This window comes from Mustela erminea, chromosome 1, assembly GCF_009829155.1.
Source record: "Mustela erminea isolate mMusErm1 chromosome 1, mMusErm1.Pri, whole genome shotgun sequence".
In the NCBI taxonomy this organism is placed as follows: Eukaryota; Metazoa; Chordata; class Mammalia; order Carnivora; family Mustelidae; genus Mustela; species Mustela erminea.
In genome coordinates this window covers 115,951,314-115,968,574 of record NC_045614.1, presented here as the reverse complement: position 1 = coordinate 115,968,574, position 17,261 = coordinate 115,951,314, and the positions used below count along the sequence as shown (strand labels likewise).

At 37.6% G+C, this 17,261-nt stretch overlaps 1 long non-coding RNA gene across 1 annotated transcript; it reads left to right on the top strand.

Annotated features, from left to right (window-relative positions):
* Positions 1-792: 792 nt before the first annotated feature.
* Positions 793-7,156, top strand: LOC116588597. Its single transcript, XR_004285017.1, has 4 exons — positions 793-893; positions 4,676-4,819; positions 6,282-6,422; positions 7,092-7,156. It is a non-coding gene; the product is annotated as an uncharacterized LOC116588597 (long non-coding RNA).
* Positions 7,157-17,261: the final 10,105 nt, after the last annotated feature.

The window sequence follows — 17,261 nt, the reverse complement described above, 5'->3', positions numbered from 1 at the left end:
CTCTGCTGTCCCCACAGTTACCAGTGTCCCCTTTATCCAGCTGTAGTCTTCAGTCTTTGTGGGACTTTTGACTACTATCGTCCCCTTGAAGTATCTTTTGAATTGGTAATTGATTTATGCTTCAAACCCAGAAATAAAAGGCAGTGTCTTTCCCATCCTTGTCTTTCATTTCTCCACAGGCAGCCGCTGCTCTTTATGTATCCTTCCAGACATTCTTTATGCCTATATTAGCAAACACAAATTTATATTTAGTGACAAATAAGGATATAGTTTCTTTTTTTCCCGCCTTTCCTAACACAAACAGTAGAATATTATGCATACTGTTCAGTTCTGTGTTTTCTTCATGTACCAAATGAAAAAAAAAATACTCATGCATAGGTGCCGGGTTTCTCACGGTAAGCTGGAGCTTACCACGCTCCAACTACTCATTACGTCCCACACTTGCTTCTCTCTTACATCCTTTGACCCTGTTGGTGGTGGTGGCAGTAGGGAGGGGTTGTGGCCATTCATCTAGTTACTGCAGCCAGAAACTTGAGAGTCAGCTCTGACCACTCCCCCAACATCATCCAGAATATCCGCAGGCCCATCATTTCCTTTTCTTCATTCCTACCACCACTGCCTGAATTGGAGAATTTGTTCTTTAGGAGTTCTTCACCCAAAGACTCCTTCTGATTCACCCAGTTGTTCTTTATTCCCATAGCATCCTATAGACACCCATACCGCGGAACTTGCCATTATGACTGGTCTGTTCTCTCACTAGACTGTGGTCCCTTGAGGGCAGAGATGTATTAATCCATGCTTTACCCATAGGAACATAACAGTTGTTAAAAGAACACAGGAGAGAACAAGAGGTGCGCAGAGAAGAGTTCACTTGGTGAACTGTTTAGTGACTTGTATGTATTGACAGTGAAAGAGACTGTGAAGGAGACTGTATCTTCAAGGATCCTGGATCTTTGGATTAGAGGCAATGAACAGAGACCCAGGTTCTAGGCAAAAGAGCAGGTTTTCATTTTTTAGATCTGGCAATTTGTGAGATACACATTCAACATTCTGTGTACGCTTTGGTGGGCCACGTACTTGGATATAGATCAGTCAGAGCTCAGAATAGTATGGAGAAGTGAGTTCAGAGAGTTATAAACACACAGAGCGGCTGAAGTCAGGCTGTGAAGACATCACCAAAAGGTAATCTGTAAGTGAGAAGATGGGTAAAGAGAGAATCTTGGATGACACGACCATCATTTGGAGCACAAGAGAGGGAAAAGGAGCAAGTGAAGGATAAAAGATCAAGGAGTAGTGGATCTCCCAAGGAGAAAAGGGTTTCAAGCAGATGGGGCAGGAGCCGGCCATATTAATTGAGGCCAAAATGTTCAGTGAGATGAACACAGAGAAGTAACGATGGGATTGAACACCTTTGAGTTCTTTGGTGATGAGAGCAATACCAATGTTAGTACAGTGGCATGTCAAGAGGGGACTCTCGGGGGAGCAAAGCAAGGCCTGGAATTTGGAGGATGCTTCTAAGAGGCTTGCTTGTAAGGAGAAGAGGCCCATAGCCACGGAGCAATGTGGAGTCAATGCAAGCATTTATTTTGGAAAATTTCAAATTATAGGCAGACTCCATATTCATTACTGAATAGTATGACAGTACATGAGGGTATGAAAAAGCCAGAAAGATCATGTGTAATTTTACCACTCTAAACACTGCTGCTATTTTTAACCATTCCCTTCCAGTCTTTTCCATGCATGTTAACCAAGTTAAAAAGAGACCATGTTAGAGATTTCACATCCTGCCTTTTGCACTTATAGAGGACTGGCTTTAGCATCTGTCCCTGCATTAATTACCGGGGTGGAGTTGTCAGAACTAATTGGCTAGGCTCTTTTCTTCCCTCACTGCTCCCTGGGTATTTCTCCATATGGAGTTATTTAATTAGACAGAAATAAAACCTCTCACTCATTCATTCAACAAATATTTGTTAGCTGTCCACCTCGTGTACTGCATTAGTTGCTGAGGGCTGGGGCAGTGAAGCAGACAGACACTTAGCTCATGATGCTCCAATAGTGTCACTTGCAGGGGGACCTCCACTTCATCCTCTGGTATACACCCATTGCACTCCCTGGCTCGATCCTACCGACAAGCTGTCAATTTCATTTGTACAACTTTGCCACTTGATATTTCCCCCCAACATTAGAAGCTCTTCAGAAATCTCTTACTGTTAAGTATTTAGTTTCTCTTTCCACATTTCTCCTTGTAATGACGCTGACAGAAATACCTTTGAAATCAAACTTGGTCCATATTTTGTAGAACTGATTTCTAGAAGAGGACTTAATCTGGTCCTAAGAACTGAACTTTTTAAGGCACTCAGATACCTATTGTCAGATTGCTTTCCAAAGAGGTTCTACTAATTTATACTCTTTAAGAGTGGTGGATGAAGGTACCTTTTTCACCTAAGAGAGAGTTCATTTGTTTATGTATTAAGTTGACTCAACCAGTGTAAAGAGAAAGGTAGAAGGTAAAAAGATGGACCAAGGTCCCCGAGAAGTAGTACTGATGAGATCTGGAGTAGGTGCTAGGAGGTAGTTTTGTAAGAAAGCTCTCCTGCTGAGATAGGAGTTAAGGAAGGTGCTATTACAGACAGTGTTCATATCTGTGTTGAGAAATGGGGAGCTGAGGGAGTTTCTAGCTGATGGCCTCCATTTTCTACGTATGCTAGGAAGCGAGAGCATCTGTGCAGGAAGGAGTAGGATAAGTGAATTAGGTTGATAACTGGGGAGAATGAAGATGGTTTGGAAGGGCTGTGTAGAAAATGGGACACTATCTAAAAGGTGCAGTTGCCCAGATAGTGGCACATTTTGTTTATAATTGTAAATGAAAACTTGATCATTATGCTAGGACTCTGTTTACAGGGTATAGTGAAACTGAGAATTGGTGATTATTTGATTAATTTGATGAATGTTCCAAATTAGGAATACCAGGTCAGGGTTTGTTTCCGACCTAAATTATACAACGCAGTTGTCTGCAGTGATCAAATTAACCAGCTGATTGCCAAATCTCTATTTCTTTCTGTCCCCTGTGGACATAGCCTAAAGGACTAATAAGTGAACTGGACTCTGCCCCAATCTATTTTGGGATAATTGATGTCTTTGTACTTGTATCCCAGCAGCTTGGTATTAAACACTGAAGCTTTGTGGAGAATATGTCAGTAGGCGATTTACTACCTCAAAAAGCAGCCTTTCTCTTAAAAAACTTATCAATCAGAACTTTGGAGGGAATTTTCCAAACTCCCTAAGGAAAATGATATTTATTGCTATGGAAAAATATTTGATTCCATGAATTTTGCTTCATAAAATAAATTTGTTTCAGATTCTGAATGCTTATTTATGATTTTTATTTCCCGTTTTCATGAACCACTTCAAAGCAATTTCAGTTTTAAGTTTAAGTGGTTTTTATCCTTAAAAATATTTATATTCACTGAAAGTTAGATTTGTTTTTTTCCCTAAATGAAAAGTATTAATGATTTTAACCTCTTAAAGAATAAGGGGGTAAAAAAAAAGAATAAGGAAAATCAATTATGGTGAAGAAACAGTTCATTCCTTAATGTTTAAATATTTCTTTCCTAAAGTGGTTGATGTAACACAGGCTATGAAATGTATGCAGCCAGTTACTAAGGTAACTTGGCCTCTGAAACCCATTTTGTGAAATAGCAATGTAATTTGAATATTTTTGGAATTGACCTCAATATTTAGGTTTCCTTTGTATTTTTTTTTTTTTTTTTTTAAGATTTTATTTACTAGGGCGCCTGGGTGCTCAGTGGGTTAAAACCTCTGCCTTCTGCTCGGGTCATGATCTCAGGGTCCTGGGATTGAGCCCCGTGTCGGGCTCTCTGCTCAGCAGTGAGCCTGCTTCCTCCTCACTCTGGCTGCCTCTATGCCTACTTGTGATCTCTGTCTGTCAAACAAACAAACAAATAAATAAATAAATAAATAAATAAATAAATAAAATCTTTAAAAAAAAGTCAGTTGTTATTAAAAAAAAAAGATTTTATTTACTGATTTGAGAGAGAGAGAGAGAGAGCAGGAGCAGAAGGAGAGGGACAGAGGGGAGAGGGACAAGCAGACTCACCACTGAGCTGGGGGGTGGGGGAACTGACTCAGGCCCATCATGGGGCTTGAAACCGGGACCCTGAAATGATGACCTGAGACAAAGTCACTTAGCTAACTGAGTCACCCAGTGCTCCCCACCCCTTTGTATGTTCCTAAACAATGCTGTGACATGTCATTTATGTACGCATGAAAACCAAGGTAACAAGTAGTTACTCCAACTTAGATTCTTCCCTTCAGAGACTCAGCCCACCTCCCCTTCTCCCAGGTATTCGTCACCCTATGGGGCTGTGACAGCATGGGTGGATGATGACAGACAGCCTAGCGAAGATTTCTCTGCTCTCAAAGAACTTAACAACCTGTTGAGGTTTGCTAGCAGACCAAACTCTAACAAACAATAATTTTGCTTCAGTTTGAATATTGTGCTGATTAAAATATGGCCATTTATGCTGAGAATAGCTTTTGGCATTAGAGATTTGTCATGTGCTCTTACCAATTGTGAAATGGATAAATAAGCAAAAACTCAAAATGGCAGAATTATATCCTTTTGCATCTGGATTGTACTCTGTTCCTTGTCCAGGTCTCAGGATTGACAAGAATGACAAGTTAGGCTTGGCCTATTTATTTCTACAGCAGCCTGAAAGGAACGTGTCCAATTGAGGATACCTGAGGACACCTAGTTTCCCTCAGCTTCGGACTCCCACCCAGAGGGGGGAGTCTCCAGGTCGGAGGAGCCCACAACCCAGGTTTTTGTTTGCTTGTTTTTGTTTTTTGAGAAACTCAAAATCTAGACTTTTTATAGGAAATCTGTGATTTCTAAATATTGGTGCCTCGTACATATGTGTTGGCCTGTGGCACTGGGCCCAGTTCAGCCTGAAGACATTGATCTGTGACCTTTGGCCAAATGGTTTCCAAGCTCTAATTTTCTACATAAAAAGTCAGACCTCACCGCTCTCTTTAGAGGTCAAACAATGCTTGTGTCACACAAGGTAGAACATGCTCCTTTTCATTATTACATCTGCTCAGCCTTCTTTTTCAGTTTTGAATAAATTAGAGGAGAACTGTTCTTGATTAACCAAAAAAAAAAAAAAAAAAAAAAAAGCATGACTAAAGTTCAATGAATTACACTGTTTTATTTCCATTTTTTTCTGGTAAGATTATACTGTCAGAAAACATTTACTACATAGTCCATGGCATTTTTTTTCTCAATGAACATATACTGTGGTTTTTTATTTGCCAATTTTCTTGTTACTTTAGTTAAAAAGAAAGGAAATAACTTATTTTGGGTAGTATCTATCTAAGGAGTAGTTAACTAAATAACAGTGAAATTTTACAAAATGAGATCTTCATTTATCCGGGGCGGTGTAACACTTGCTGTAGGAGGGAAAGTCTCTTTGATTAGGTGTTGAGTAAAATGATTTTAACAGTAGGATCGAATCATGGTGGAATGGACTCCAATCTCCAATATAAGTGTCCTCTCTGAACCAATTCAGTTCCTTAACTGATCTTGTCAAGGACATAGCAAGAGTTGTATTTGTTTCAGGTAGTAAATACCTTAGAATATTTGTTTCTCTCTTCATGCTTGTGAAGTAGTATAAAGCAGTAGTATAAAGCAGTTGTGGGACACGTAATAAACTTCCATTTATATTAGAATAATGTAAAATTAGGTGTGCTAGTGAATGAAATCTGCTTTACTGACTTTATTTAAAAATAAACATTTACTGAAAAGTTATTATTATGTTGAGATGAAAAGATAAAACGACAAAATAACTAATAGTTGTGCAATTTATAGCACATGTGTGATAATTAAAATTATATTTTCTCTCCTCTTCCCTCTTACTGATAGCAAAGTACTTCTTTCAGTTGGCATTATTTGGGAGTAAGAGAGATAGGAAAAGTACTTTGTGGGAAGCTCTTCTTTCCTTTCTAAGTAGTCTTCCATTGACAGTTGGAGATTCATTTATAGGCTTATAAGGGTATCCTGAGAAAGACTTCATGAAAAGTTTGAGGACTGTTATTTCAGGTGTCAAATTATTTCATTCGGGGTACAGAAATTTATATTACATTAAAGCAGTGAAAAGAAAACCAGTGACTAAATTCTTATAATAAAATTTAAAAATCTTACTGCTCTGTTGATTGAATTTAGAATATTTGCCTAGACTGTTGTGTGATTTTTAATTCTCCAGTCAGCATTTCAGTGGTGAATAAATAAGAAAAATTAGTGCAGATCAAGTAACATGGAGAGAAAAAAAGAGACAGCACTAGATACCGAAGCAGACAACAGGAGGTAAAAGCTCAGACTTTGGCAAAAACTGCATTACCCAATGGTAAGTCTTGCCCATAATACTCTATAATAGTGAACTCTTTTATGGCACTTAGTAGGTGCCAGGCTGTTCTAAAACTTTATATATATCATGGATGGATGCATAAAAAATAGATATACAGATAGACAAGAGAATTTAATAATGTCCACTTTAGCATTAAAATTTCCATTCAGATGTCATTGAAAAGAGAAATATCAGTTCTCAGGAACTAGTAGACATTTGGTTACCAAGCCAGTGCCTAGATGGAGATAACCAGTAAGCATCCTCAGGCAAGAACTGCCAAATTTCACCTGGTTCAAATCCATTGGCCATTAAAACTGTTCAGAAATGATTAATCTTTGCTATAGCATAAAACACATTGTCTTGCAATGTCAAGGGTTGCCAATATGAATAATTATCATCACAGTGCTGCACCACACAAAGTAGTCATTTAAATTTTTTAGACTTTTGATACCAGGAAAGTGGTTTTTCACCTTCCCTTATTGGTTATCTAAGATGTGTGTCCATGTGTGAGTGTCTCTGTATATGTATGTGTACATGTTAACATGTATTCTCATGCATATGCCCAAGTGTACATGTTTACATGTAATTGATGACTTTGTCCAAGATATAAAGATGAGAAAATTGCTGTATGGTCTTAAAAATCAATCAAAACTTTCTGTTGGCTTGTAGACAGAGTGCTGATAAGAAAGCTGGAATTTTTCATGGCTAAAATACCCAGAACAGGAGGAGGGAGGTAAGCCTACATGTGGGGATCAAAAGGTTCTAGGTGTGGTGGAAGGAGAAATGCAGAGACCAAATGCCAGGCAAGGTGTGACATTTCAGGTGTAAGAGTGAATGACAGCGGTGAGTAGCAGAGGTGGGCAAAAGTTATGAAAGGTGGAAGAGTAACAATAGGCAAAGAAGGAAATAGAAGCGATTGACGGGCATGACCTTCCCATGCATCAGATTTGCGTTGTGTTCCTGGATCTTTCCTCATTCTATTCTTGATCCTGTCAGGGCTTGACTAGATAGGTATTGGACCAAGTGATCCCGAGAACCCTCAGGTGCAGATTTTGAAGCCAAACACTATGAGGTGGATAGCTTTATGAAGTAGACATTCACTATACATTGAATTGGATACTTGGACCATATTTCAATGTGTAGTCCTCCTTTCTCTGTTTTCCTCCTTGTGTTTACACAAAATTACAGAGAGGTAGGGATTGTATTTTTTTTAATAAAATTTTTTATATAAATTTAAATAAATTCTTCCAGATTTTGAAGCTTAGGTGCTTCAAATAAAAACTACAAGTATACCAGGAGAATTTATACATTAAGTCACTAGTTCAATAAATATTTTCTTAGAGTTTGTGCTAAACACAAAGGACATGGCTATGGAGAGGTTAAGGGGCCTGTCCTCCTATGGTTTACAATCTGGTGGAGAAGGGTTATCTTTCTATTTCTCTTCTTCCACAAGTCCATCATGCACACTATTTGAATCAAACTTGCATATTTCTGACTCACTCATCCAGTAGGAAAAATTCAGAAATTCATTTGGGAGTAGCAATATTAAAATATGAATTTGTCTCTGGATCCAGTCAATCATAAAATTCCCAAATGTAGTGTCTCTTTTGACAATGGGATAGGTTTTCAGGACGAGATGTCCATGTTGATAAGCCCATAGGCAGTGACTCAAGACAGTGTCCTTCATATTTATGGGGGAACATAAATGTTACTTTATTTCCCCATCTTTAACACACTCCACTTAATGAAGGGATACTTTGATAGCTAAGTATAAAATTATTTCCATATATACATCACCTGTCATAAAAAGTTTGAGTCATTTTTGGTCAAACAACTGTCTTTCTTACTCCTTCCTTCCTTCCTTTCTCCTTCTTTCTTCCGTTCTCTCTCTCTTTCTTTCTTTCTTTTTCTTTCTTTCTTTACTTTCCTTCCTCACCCTTTCTTTCTTTCTTTCTTTCTTTCTTTCTTTACTTTCCTTCCTCACCCTTCCTTTCTTTCTTTCTTTCTTTCTTTCTTTCTTTCTTTCTTTTATATTTATTTGAGAGAGTGCGTACAAGCGGCGGGGGGCGGCGGGGAGAGGCAAAGGGAGAGGATCCTCAAGCAGACTCCTTGCTGAGCATGGAACCAACTGACACAGGGCTTGATCCCAGGACCCAAGATCATGGCCTGATCTGAATTCAAGGGTCAGAGGCTTAACTGACTGAGCGACCCAGGTGCCCCTCAAAAAACATTTCTCAATAATAAAAGTAAATTATAGAAAATTATTTTTGAGGCAGGATAACAAAGAAGTATAAGGCAGTTTTTGAAATCAAAGGAGATTTTCTTGTTTCTGTCTCTTGACTATGGTGTTCAATCCAAGCCTTTACTTAAAAAAATTTGAGAGAACACATGACCAGTTTTTTTAAAAATAGTTTTTTTATTTTTTATTAACATATAATGTATTATTAGCCCCTGGAGTACAGGTCTGTGAATCGCCAGGTTTACACACTTCACAACACTCACCACAGCACATACCTTCCTCAATGTCCACAACCCAACCACCTTCTCCCTACCCCCCTCCACCAGCAACCCTCAGTTTGTCTTGTGAGATTAAGAGTCTCATATGGTTTGTCTCCCTCCCAATCCCATCTTGTCTTATTTATTCCTTTCCTACCCACCAAACCACCCACATTGCCTCTCAACTTCCTCATATCAGGGAGATCATATGATAATTGTCTTTCTCTGATTGAATTATTTTGCTAAGCATAATACCCTCTAGTTCCATCCCTGTCTTTGCAAATGGGAAGATTTCATTTCTTTTGATGGCTGCATAGTACTCCATTGTGTATATATACCACATCTTCTTTATCCATTCATCTGTTGATGGACATCTAGGTTCTTTCCATAGTTTGGCTATTGTGGACATTGGTGCTATAAACATTCAGGTGCACGTGCTTCTTTGGACCACTACATTTGTATCTTTAGGGTAAAAACCCTGTAGTATAATTGCTGGGTCATAGGGTAGCTCTATTTTCAACTTTTTGAGGAACTTCCATACTGTTTTCCAGAGTGGTTGCACCAGCTTGCATTCCCACCAACAGTGTAGGAGGGTTCCCCTTTCTCCCCATCCTCGCCAACGTCTGTTTTTTCTGACTTGTTAATTTTAGCCATTCTGACTGGTGTGACGTGGTACCTCATTGTGGTTTTCATTTGTATTGCCCTGATGCCGAGTGATGTGGAGCACTTTTTCATGTTTCTATTGGCCAACTGGATGTCTTCTTTGCAGAAATGTCTGTTCATGTCCTCTGCCCATTTCTTGACTGGATTATTTGTTCTTTGGGTGTTGAGTTTGATCAGTTCTTTATAGATTTTGGTTACTAGCCCTTTATCTGGTATGTCATTTGCAAATATCTTCTGCCATTCATGACATGACCAGTTTTACATGAATTACTAAAAGACCATTTCCATCTCCACTCAGTTAAAAACTACATATAATTATTAATAATGATTTATAATTCTAAGGTATGTTTTTCTGGTAGTACTCAAGGTGCTTTTAAGAGCCAAGTAACATTCTAAAATCTGAGCAGCCCCTTATTAGAAAGGGTTATAGTTTAAGAGACCAACCTGCTTTACCCTAGCTGCTCTCTGTTTTCTCTTTATTAGCATGCCTGATTTTTAAGGCATGATATATCTTCAAGGCCTCTCTAAACATAGCATACATTATGATGATTCTTTCATCATCATTTGGGCCATATGACTCTTCTGTATTCATTGAACTAATAGTTAATCTTTTCGTTCAAGAATTTCATTTAAAATGGATCTGCAGATAGAAGGAGATGTTACCTGCAATTTTTGTCACATTTCCTCCATTTCTGTTAGAAGTGCTCTTTCAAGGAATGACACCAGAAGTGTGGGGAAATGTAAAATGATCACTGGTAGATGGAACGCTTCATGACAGGTTGATAGAGGCAGGCCCTGACTCTGTGTCCTGCTTCGGCCATAACCTGGTCAAGCAGACTTGGGCATACTTAACACTGTTTTTTCCTAGCAACTCTTTTGGTTTACCTTGTCACTGTAGGTTTCTGAACTGGGGACCAGCTATAGCTGTTAGTGTATTTCAAGAATTTATTTCTGGGGGATGGGTAAATCCCCCCCAATCTCCACAAATAACATGCATGATTTTGTTTAAGGACATAATCCCCCCCCACCAGGTTCATAACTTTATTCAGAGACTCCAAAGGATCTGAGATCTTTAAAAGAACATTTAGAGGATCACTCAAATCTTTTCAGTGGTAACATTCTATGGCCATTGGCTGTCTGTCTATATGTGCATGAACGTTTTCTTCTAGACCATAAAACTGTGTTTAGCATACTTGAAGGAAAGATTCTGATTAGCATATTCAAGAACATGGCTTAGAAATTCAGTTAGGAGACAAAAAGCTGGGGGTGCGTGGGAGGTTTAGTGGGTTAAGCCTCTGCCTTTGGCTCAGGTCATGATCTCAGGGTCCTGGGATCGAGCCCCACATCGGGCTCTCTGCTCAGTGGGGAGCCTGTTTCCACCTCTCTCTCTCTCTGCTTGCCTCTCTGCCTATTTGTGATCTCTGTCTGCAAATAAATAAATAAAATCTTAAAAAAAAAAAAGAAGGCAGAAAGCTCTAATGCTAAGGAATCTTGGCCGACAATTCCATAATACATAGTACATACAGGTATACACACACATATGTATGCATTTATGTATACATATGTAAAAGTACCACATATATTTCATTAAAGGCAGCTCTAATCAAGTTTTTAAAAGTGGTTGCTTAGAATGTCAATGTCTGACTTGGCAAAACTGTAGTAACTTCAGCCTCAACATTAAACAAATGTGTATTTAAAAATCCTTCCCAGTATCCCAATTTGTCTTAGATGTGTCTCTTGTAAGTAGCATATAGCTGGATTTCCCCCCCCCCAACTCAACAACGTCTGTTTTAACTGATGAATTTCATTTAATTACATTAATTACATTTATTTAAATTTATTTTTATTACTTGTATATCCTATTTACTATGTCTTGTATGCTTTTTTCTATTTTCTCATTTCTTGCCTTTTTAGGATAAATTACATTTTAAAATTTCCTCTTAACTGTGTTAAAAGTTTTAGAATCTCTTTCTAGAGTTTTAGTTGTTACTCTTAAAATCTTAACACCAATTTATACACTTATAGTTTACTTTGGGTATTCTACTTCTTCTGTCTGTACTTCTTTTTATTTTAGCAGTTCTTTCAGATTCTTTTAACATTTCTTTAAGTGATGATTTCTGCGTATTATGATCTCTCTTATCCTTACTTGTCTTTATTTTTGAATCGTAGTTTGGTTGGTTATAGGATTCTAGGTTGACAGTATTTTCTTTCAACACTTTGAAGATACTATTCAATGATTTTCTGGTCTCCCTTGCTACTGATGAGAAGTCCATATTGTCTTTAGTAGTCAAGATGTCTATTTTCCTTGATTGCTTTTGATATTTGATCTCTTTCTTCAATAATCTACAGTTTTACTCTGGACTATTCTGGGTGTGAATTTGATTATGTATTTATATTTTCAGTAAAGTGCTATGCTGTATTAACTGGTTTGACATCTCCACCCATCAATAAATGTTGATACAGGATATCTTCCCATATCCATAAATATTCATCTACTTTCTCAACTTAAATTTTTGCATTTCTGTATAGCTGAAAATTAAGGTATTTCATTTCATTTTTTATTTGAATAAAATCATATATACATACATCCAAGAAAAAGTGGCCAAAACCTGGGATATCACTGATGTCTTGAGTAGCTTACTGGTGCACTGAAGCCACTCACACCATGTCAGGGATTGTGGATTGTTTGCCTCTCTTCCCAACTCTACATTCAATGATGTCACTTTAGTCATAATAGGAATGTTTATATTATGAAAATTGTCTGATGCTGTAAATCAGGGCTTTAAAATGCTGTAAATCAGGGCTTTTTTTTTTTCCTGGCAAGTCGATCCTTTTTTAAAAATTTAAGTTCAGTTAACATATGATGTATTATTGGTTTCTGAGGTAGAGGTCATTGATTCATCAGTCTTATATAATACTCAGTGCTCATTACATCACATGCCCTCCTTAATGTCCATCACCCAGTTACCCCATCTCTCTACCCTCCTCCCCTCCAGCAAACCTCAGATTGTTTTTTATGATTAAGAATCTCTTACGGTTTGCTCCTTCTCTGATTTCATCTTGTTTTATTTTTTCTTCTCTTCCTCTATGATTCTCTGTTTTGTTTCTTAAATTCCACATGTAAGTGAGATCATATGATAGTTGTCTTTCTCTGATTGGCTTATTTTACTTATATAATACCCTCTAGTTCCATCCACGTTTTTGCAAATTGCAAGATTTCATTTTTTTAATGGCTGAGTAATATTCCATTGTATAAATATACCACATCTTCTCTATCCATTCATCTGTCAATGGACATTTGGGCTCTTTCTATAGTTTGGCTATTGTGAACACTGCTGATATAAACTTTGAGGTGCAGGTGCCTCTTTGATGACTATATTTATATCTTTGGGATAAATACCTAGTAGTGCAACTGCTGGGTCATAGGGTAGCTATATATTTTCAACTTTTTGAGGTCCCTCTATAATGTTTTCCAGAGTGGCTGCATCAGTTTGCATTTCCACCAACAGTGTAAGAGAATTCCCCTTCCTTGCCAACAACTGTTGTTTTGTGAGTTGTTCATTTTAGCCATTCTGACTGATGTGAGGTGGTATCTCACTGTGGTTTTTTAATTTTATTTCCCTGATGGCAAGTTAGTTCTTAAACATTCACCAACACACCACTACTTATCTTCCTTCTAGTAGACCCTTGTCTCTTGCTAGCATCTATGATACCCACCTTCTGTAAGCTCAGCTTTGCCGAATGAAGAAACACTCCTGACTTTAGCATTAAGTCTGTTCACAGTCTCAGGTCTATTAAGTATTAGCCATGGAATCAGTCATTATTTCATCTATTAGTACACTTATTTAGTAAATATTTTTGAAAGCTTATTATGGGCCAAGCAGCATGTTGGGCAGGGAAAATACACAGATGACCAAGAACAGAATATCTACCAAGCCAAAGGTCAGTTTTAATCCCCAGTGTACCTCCTTCTTACCACTTAGTGTGATCATTTGTTGGGCTGTATTCCTGAGTTCCACTGTATCTCCACTTAGTCTTTCTGCATTATGACATCCATGTCAACTAAATGGAAAGAAGATGTGGCCAGAGGCATGACATGGATTGGTTGTTTTTGTTTATAGGCGTAAACTTATCTTAGCAAATAATGCTTTAGTCTCGCCGAGTAAAGAGCACAGAACCCATTGTTTATCCATAAGCTCTTATAACCTCATCAAATGTCTTCAAGTAAGCAATTTTAATTAAGTTTTCATCTATGGAATTACACATTTTGACATAAATTTTACATGTTTGAGAGTTGATTCCTACTTACTATAATTCCAAGAAGAGTACTTAAAAATTTAAATTCTGGAGACATCAAGTAGTTCTTTCAATGTTACATTTTGATGAGTTCAGGATAAATTAATAGAAAGCAGATGAATGAAGTTATTCTAGAGCTCACATGGGTTTAAAAATTAAGCTAGATATATTGACAAAATATGCTTTGGCTTTGCCAAGTTTCCAGATTTTTTTAAGGATTTTGAAACATTTTGTTGAGCGGAAAATGTGACTAAAACTACGAATGTACTATTTAACTAGCGTAGTGTCTATTAAAACAATATAAAAATTTTAACTGAATTGATTATTCTACCTTTATGTAAATATGATCAAGTTCGTATCTTAGTTTACTAATTTAAAAATAACTCTGGGGCACCTAGATGGCTCAATTTGTCAAGTGTCCAACTCTTGGTTTCAGCTCAGCTTGTGATCTCAGGGTCCTAGGATGGAGCCCCTTATGGGACTCTGTGCTCTATAGGGAGTCTGCCTGAGGATTCTTTCCCTCACCCTCTGCCCCTTTCCCTGTTTGTGCTCTCTTTCTTTAAAATAAATAAATAAATCTTAAAAAAAAAACCCACAAAGAATTATGTATTTCGTAGATTAATTATAGGTGTCTCATAATTAAAAGAATGTGTTAAACATTCTTTTAACATGAAAACATTAAAACTAAGATCCAAGTTTAGTTCTTGGTGAGACCTTGTAAGCTCTTTAAAATATTAAGTTGTTATGTAAATTATTACATAAATTAAGAAAACATGTAAATCCCAAGATTTGTGTTACAATATTTCCTAACCATCCATAAACTTGTGAAACAAATATCTTTCTTTTTTTCCTTCTTTTTCTTTCTTTCTTTCTTTCTTTCTTTCTTTCTTTCTTTCTTTCTTTCTTTCTTTCTTTTTTTTTAAGATTTTATTTATTTATTTGACTGAGAGAGATCACAAGTAGGCAGAAAGGCAGGCAGAGAGAGAGGGAGAAGTAGGCTCCCTGCTTAGCAGAGACCGTGATGCGGGGCTAGATCCCAGGACCCCAGGATCATGACCTGAGCCGAAGGCAGAGGCTTAACCCACTGAGCCACCTAGGTGCCCGCAAATGTATCTTTCATATTCAAAATTGTTTGATACAAAATCACAAAGAAGTCTTATTCAAAAAATCTTAAAGAACTCATTCAAAGTATTGAGGGAAGTATCAAAAGAGAGAAATGTGATTGCCCAGGGAGTTCTTCAATGAGCTCAGATTGTAAAATTGGAATTGTAAAAAAATCATAAAAAAATATGGAAGAATGGCCATGTAAGCTGGGATTAGTGCAAAAGTGGCACAATCTTTAGAGGGTGTAAGAAGGGTTAATTTTAACATGCACGGGGGCACATGGGTGGCTCAGTTAATTGTCTGACTCTTGATTTCGGCTAGGTCACGTTCTCAAACTCATGAGCTCGGCCCTGTGTTGGGCTCTGCATTGCGCATGAAGCTTGCTTAGGATTCTTTCTTTCCCTCTCCCTCTACCTATCTCCACCCATTCACACACTCTCTCTCTCTCAAAATGAGATGAAATAAAATGAAATAAAATAAAATAAAATGAAATAAAATAAAATAAAATAAAATAAAATAGCGGCTCCTGGGTGGCTCAGCGGGATAAGCCTCTGGCTTTGGCTCCAGTCATGATCCCAGGGTCCTGGGATTGAGTCCTGCATTGGGCTCCCCACTCAGCGGGAAGCCTTCTTCTCCCTTTTATTCTGTCACTCTCCCTGCTTCTGCTCTCCCTCTCTCTTGTGTTAAAAAAATAAAATCTTAAAAAAATTCTTTAAGCCTCATGAAACACCAAAGACCACAAAAAGGACATTCAGAGCAGGAAGAAAAATATGTACAACTTTGGAATGACAGAATATGGTTGACCTTTGAATAACATGGGTCTGAACTGTGCAGGCCCACTTATATACAGATTTTTGTATAGTACAGTACTAAATAAAAATATTTTATCTTCCTTACGGTTTTCTTCATAAGACTTTTTCTCTAGCTTACATTATTGTAAGAATACAGTATATAATACATATACAAAATATTTGTTAATGACTTTTTATGTTATTGGTGAGGTTTGTGGTCAACAGTAGCTTACTAGTAGTTAAGGGAGTCAAATATTATATGAGGACTTTTGACTATGTGGGAGTTGGTGGATGGTATTGGTACTCCTAACCCCCGTGTTTTTAAAAGTTCAACTGTAGTATTAATAGAAGGTGGGAAGAGGACAGATAAAATCAATGCCTCTCTTCCTTATTGAAGAACATAATGTTCAGACTAAAATCTAGGGTAAATATGCTAGACAGGAGCCATTTGACTAGGACAGAATAAAAAGTTAAATAAGTTCATGCCTTTAAATAGATTCATACTTCAATTTTTGAGTGACATATGCAGGATGATTACTAAGTCTACAGATGTGACCACCAATCCACTGCTGACAAAACTTAAGGAGAGTGTGCCAACAATGTGAGTGGGGCCAGGAGACAGGAAATGAGCACATTCTATTGCTGTTAACGAAAGGAGAAACTGTCGGATGATGAAATTATAATGCTGATCCTGGGCAATAATTGAAAACAAATTACAAATCTAATGATTTCTAAGTACCTGAAAGAAAAGCAGAGTTATTAATTGTCAGAACCAAATGCAGAAGAACCAAATGCATTGACAAGCCGTTATCTTATTCTCAGCAAGATGATACAGTCTCTCATTAAAAACCTGGATGGCAGAAGAGTTGGTTGGATTAACAGCATGCCTCTGTGACTATGGAGAGAGATTCTTTAGAAGAGAAAAGGTTCTTAACCTTGATCTTGTTCTGTTCAGTGTCTATTAATGACTTAAATGAAGGCATATATAATATTCATCACATTTGCAGAGAAGTCCAGATTGTGAGGGAAAGTTCATAGACAGATGACAAGTGTAAAAAGATAACCAATTCCTGGAATAATGGGTTTAAACTAACATGATGAAAATTAACAGAGATTACTATAAAGTTCTGGATTTAGGTAAAAAAGAAAAAATCAAAGCCTATGGAAGGGGTTGGGAGTCCAGCATGCCAACAGTTTGTGTGCAAGTTTGATGGACCATCCCATCTCAGTTGCTGTTTCCTATCTCACGAGACGTAAAGTCATCCCACTTTACAATGGCCAGAAGGCACATTTTGATTAGACTGTTCACTTTTGGGAGGAAAGTAGTGAGGATGGTGGTGATTGTTGCAGTTAACTAAAATTGGTGCTTGTTCAAATGGTTGGACCTACACCCAATAAGCCAGCTTACCTGTGAAGTGTGGAACAGGTGAGCAATTGAACAAGCAACGTTCAGGAGCAAATCCTGGCTACACTGTTGGGAGTCTGTGTG